General features: G+C 44.6%; 1 long non-coding RNA gene across 2 annotated transcripts; it reads left to right on the top strand.

Moving 5' to 3' along the window:
* Positions 1-284: 284 nt before the first annotated feature.
* Positions 285-4,609, top strand: LOC123040363 (uncharacterized). Of its 2 annotated transcripts, none has more exons than XR_006418139.1 (5): positions 285-920; positions 988-1,100; positions 1,970-2,306; positions 3,820-3,898; positions 4,318-4,609. It is a non-coding gene; the product is annotated as an uncharacterized lncRNA (long non-coding RNA). The 2 variants fall into 2 exon arrangements; XR_006418140.1 differs by having other exon boundaries at positions 3,816-3,898.
* Positions 4,610-5,149: the final 540 nt, after the last annotated feature.

Raw genomic sequence — 5,149 nt, 5'->3', positions numbered from 1 at the left:
ATATTGTATAATATTTTTGAAAATGAAGTGGTGCCCTTTTGCAGGAAATATTGGATAGGTTATTTACATGGGTGAGAAAATATGTAAGAGAAAAAAAATAAAAAAACAATTGCATAAGCTTAATCATCATTGCTGGAAACATGTGTGCCATGGATCGGTGACATGGCACAAATCCATCCATCCATCTTTTCATCCCACATCCATCCATCCATCCATCCACCACCCACCCACCCACAGTCGCACACCCACCCGCTGTGTTCCACCCACCCACCCGCTGTGCCCGATGCGGAGAGAGAGAGAGAGAGCTCTCCTCCTCCTGTTCCAGATCGCCGCCGCCACCTCCCCTTCCCTCGCGCCGCCACCACCACCGTCCCTCCCTCCCTCGCGCCGCCCATTCATCCGAGCCTAACGATGCCAGATCCGCGCGCCACCCATCGTTCCCCATCTTCCGCTCCCTCCCTCCACCTCCTGCACAAGATCTAGCGCCCTGAAGCCTCGGCGTCGCGGCCGGCTGGCTCGCCGGCGCGCGCATGCTTCGATGCGCGCTGCTCGGTCGAGCTGGCCGGACCACGACGGCATGCGACCTAGGGTTTTCGGTATCCTCGGACGGCCGCCGTCCACCTCGCTGTAGGGAGGGGTTCGTCGTACTCCACCCTAGCAGTCGATCCCAGCCACCGCTGCTTCACCAGCCTCCTCCTCTGGCATCTCCGTGAGGGCGCCCGACGCCAGGCAGGCCCTCGAGGCGCCATACCTCAAGGCCGGTCATGCTGCTCCTTTTGCCTGTGTCATTCCCCGACAACGTCCCCATGGCTAGGGTTTCGGATGCGATGGCACCTCCATCGATGGTGCGGCTCTGGTGACTCTTACCTCGCCCCACACGCAGCTGCCCATTCATCTGAGCTCGACGACACGAGCTCAAGGTAATCCCTTCCACTCATGGTAGATCTGTTCTAGTGATTAGGTTTCTGACAATCTGTGGTGTTGTAGGTTGGTGGTGAGGAGCAAGGGGGCCGAGAAGCCGGCTGCCAAGGGAAGAAGGGCAAGGCCGGCAAGGACCCCAACAAGCCCAAGAGGGTGGCCAGCGCCGTCTTCGTCTTCATGTATGCCCAACGCACACGTCCGCCCTAGGATTCGCGCGCTCCTCACGCTCCTCGCCCGCCTCATAAGCCCTCTCCCTCCCTCTCTCTCCCCTGGTGCCTTCGGCTTGTGTACATATTTGTCTCCGGCTTGTATGGGTGCTCTCTCGTGTTTCGATGGTCAGTTAGCTGGATGAGCTTCGTATGCATGCTAGTAGTGACTGGATGAACTTCGTATGCTAGTAGTGACTGGTCAGTTAGCCATCAAATTTGTGACAAGGAAACTGAAACCCTCTTCCTTTCTTCCGAGAGGAGAGGAAGGTCCTTGCTTGCTAGAGTCGACCTATTTATCTGCATTGTGAAGTAACAACAGTTCTTTGGTCTGTGTTAAGATGTCAAGAAACTGATTGTTTGTTGAAACAACCATCAATCACTCTCAGATACTGCTGACTGCTTTCTGTTGCTAGTACAGTTCAAGCTTCTTTGCCATGTATCTCATTAGGATGTGAACAATCTACTACACGCTCACAAAGATATTGACTTAAATTTTTTGTTTCTTTGCTGTCAATGTTTGCCAAGCTATTGAAACAACGATAGCTCAGATCATAGAATAGTGTATCAGTACCCAGTATATAGTCTCTGCTTTTGTTTGATCATAGAATAATTAATTTTGAAGGTTGCATCTGTAAATCTAGATCTGTGTAGGTCCTAGGGGCATCTTTTGCCAAGGAATATACCGTTCTGATGTAGTCACAAACTATATGTTTTCTTCTCCTGTGATGTTAATTGTTAGTTACCCCTGCCCTTATGCTTACCACCTTCCTGTTAGGGAGCTGGTGTGATTTTGTGCCTGTAAAACTAAAACTGGTTTCTAACTTCTTCTTCTTCATCAGGGTGATCTGGTTGGGGAGCTGGTGTCGGCCGGATGGACCAACGAGACCCACAACATGTACATCAGCTCCATGGGGGTGTCCTTCATGCAGCAGCTCTATGGCCAGCAGCAGCAGCACCATCACGCCACTCCCGACAGGAGCATGATCCATGTGGGTAGTGGCCATGGGCTCAAGGTGCTCCAAGAGGGAGCCTCTGATAACCTCGGGTCTGAGAAGAACGTACCTTGCCCGTGTGATGTTGGTGCACGAGGCACCGATACAGTTCAAGCGATGGCTCCGAAGCATGGAAGAGGAGTGAGCACCTGTGTCGGAGGAAATCCTATTGACAGAACCTCAGGTTGTTACACTTTTCATCTTGTTTGCTGATTGTTTCCTTTAGTGTATGTTTTATTCAGTTTGACAGAAGTTTAGAATTGTTATGCGGTGTTGACTGGCTGTTAGTCTGATATTAATTCAGAAGCGTTGATTTTTCTTGGTATATGTTGTGTTCAGTTCTGGTAGAAGTTCAGAACTGTTATGTAGTGTTGGCTGTTAGTGTGATATGAATCTATAAGTGTTGATTTTCCTTGGTACATGTTGTGTTCAGTTTTGGCAGAAGATCAGAACTGTTATGCAGCGTTGTTTCTTAGTCTGATATGAGATGCACATATCTTTTTCGCATCTTATATAGGCATTATGATATAATTTGTAAGCATAGGTGGTTATAGGTTGCTATGATGAATATAAATATTAACAAGTGCTCATGCATGGCGGTATACTAGAGCCAGTTGTATGTGCTCAGTACCTTCCTGTTGTTCTAGTTGCTTACAGAATCTTTGATCTACTCCTTGCAACTTAAACTCTTGCTTGCTCTCATGTACAGTATTGAGAAGTAATTAAGTTTCCTTTAGTTTTCTGATGTGAAAGTTTCTTGAAAGTAGAGCTTCTCTTAACTAATCAAGAACTCGACTCTTTTCCCCTGATATCGTCGTCGCCCAGTCCAAGTCCGTTTGTACGTGTAATAACGGAGTATTTGTACTTGTTTACAATGTTTAGGCACTGGTACGAAAGCTGCCCTTGGCACGAACATAGTATACCACAATATATATACTACTAAATATAATTCAACAACTTGTTTTCGTCAATTGATGTGTTCCTGCTTCCTGTTGTTAAGCCCAAACCCACTGAATTACCTAGTACCTCTGTTCTTCTCTTCATATCGAAGCTCCTCAAACTTGTCAGCTCTATGCTTTCATTCTGATTTGTACATCATCCTGAAATATATAATCATGCTTTCATTCTGATTTGTACATCATCCTGGATGGTCTGCCCAAACGATGCTCATAGCGTTTCTGTTAGCCTGCGTTTCAACTCATTTTTTTATTTAAAGAAAAACCAAGTGGCACATTGGTTGTACTTCTCATAAATTGATAGAAAGGTTCTAGCATGTTTTCATTTGCAAGTAAAACTCGACCTTCTTTTAGTTGAGTGAATATGTTTCAGATATTGAACGTTTTACAGTACATTTCTTTCCTTCTAAATGTGAATTCATGTACATCATCAAGCATTTCACATTTGCTATAGCACTACGTAATGGTGTACTTCTTTTAGAAATTCTGCTCCTTACGTTTATAAATTCTACATATGGTTTCTCATCACTTGGTGTATATATAGCACGTTTTGGGCAACGAATTATTCAGCGTTCTATGTTAAAGCTTTCAACCTTGAAAGCACATATTTGTTTGGGCATGTGCTATATGTACCATTTTAGAAGTAGTCCACATATTTTTGTCCTGCTATAGTCTTTTTTAAACTTCTTATGAGATTGAAGCATTCGTTCTGATTTCTGGTTTGCTGATTGTTGTAGACAGATGTATGAAATCTCTTAACTGTGGACGACAACTACTTCCTTGAGAAGGACCATCATCACCCATCAAGTACGCCATTGAGGTAATTCACCAGTCCCTCCAGCACCAACTATCTATTTTCTCTAGTATGCTTAGGTTTTTGATGTTGTTGTGGTAGCCCCATTGCTGTTGCGTTGAATCTCATGCCAGCGCTGGTGCGCCTGTGGCTTGATGTGCTGTGATCTTTATCTGTGTAGGTTTTGTTTGATGATACACTTAGATTATGATCATAAGCATGGTGGTTTGATGATGCTGAGGCCAGCTGTTAAACCATGATATAGTTGCTGGAACTGAGCTTAATATTCATGCATGTATGTGTGTGTGTCGAGTAAAGTTGTGGTTTGTGCTGCTCCTTTGTAATGTGATGAAACAAAGAATGTCCTTTACTCCTTTTTTGAATGGAATGTTCATAATATATTGGCTCCATTTTTTCTAATTTTTATTAGCTGATTCATGTAACAGGGCGTCCGTGGTAGGCCCTCCAGTGAGTCCGGCATTTGACCGCTATTGAAGGAGCTACATGTAGAAGAAGAAAACACTTGTAGAGCTTGTACCTGATTCCCATAGTTGTAGAGCTTGTATTAACTAAGCTTGTATTACGTGTAACTTGTAGAACTTGTAAATGCTACAGCTTGTAGGATGTGTCATTTGTAGATCTTGTAAATAAGCTTGTATATGCTACAGCTTGTAGGACGTGTCATTTGTAGAGCTTGTATTGAATCTGCCTATTGTTATTTGAAGTATCATGTGCGTTTTTTGCTTGCCAATTTAACTACTGGAATATGAAGAATCTGGGCCTAATTGCTCGGACCCACTTATCAGAACCTGACAAGTGGGACCTGTTTGACTAGCGGACCCATTTTATAAAAAAACTAAAACCGTTGGTACAAAAAGGCCATGACCCATGAAATAAAAAGGCCGAACTGTTGGGCTTGGTCCATGAAGTTTGACAAAAAAATGATAGGAAAAAAATAGAAAGGCTGAATTAATGGGCTCGGCCCATAATAAACACCCAATTGGACCGGCCCAATTCTAATTTTTGACCTTTTCAATTGGTCGCAAATTTGCCACGTCAGATTGCCACGTCGGATCCGACGTGGCCTGGGCAGACAACCAGTGACCAAAACAAAAGGTCATGGGTTCAACGACCTTCTGTTTTGGTCGTAAACATCTACGACCTTCTCACAGAGAAGGTCGTTAATTTCAGTTTACGACCGCCAGCTTTTGACCTTCTGTTTTTGGTCACAAAAAGGTCGCAAATGAAAAACAATGACCTTTCAGTGACCAATAGTCA

The sequence above is a fragment of the Triticum aestivum genome, chromosome 2B (genome assembly GCF_018294505.1).
Source record: "Triticum aestivum cultivar Chinese Spring chromosome 2B, IWGSC CS RefSeq v2.1, whole genome shotgun sequence".
Classification (NCBI taxonomy): Eukaryota; Viridiplantae; Streptophyta; class Magnoliopsida; order Poales; family Poaceae; genus Triticum; species Triticum aestivum.
The sequence above is the reverse complement of the archived record's forward strand: the minus strand, read 5'-3'. Positions and strand labels throughout refer to the sequence as shown.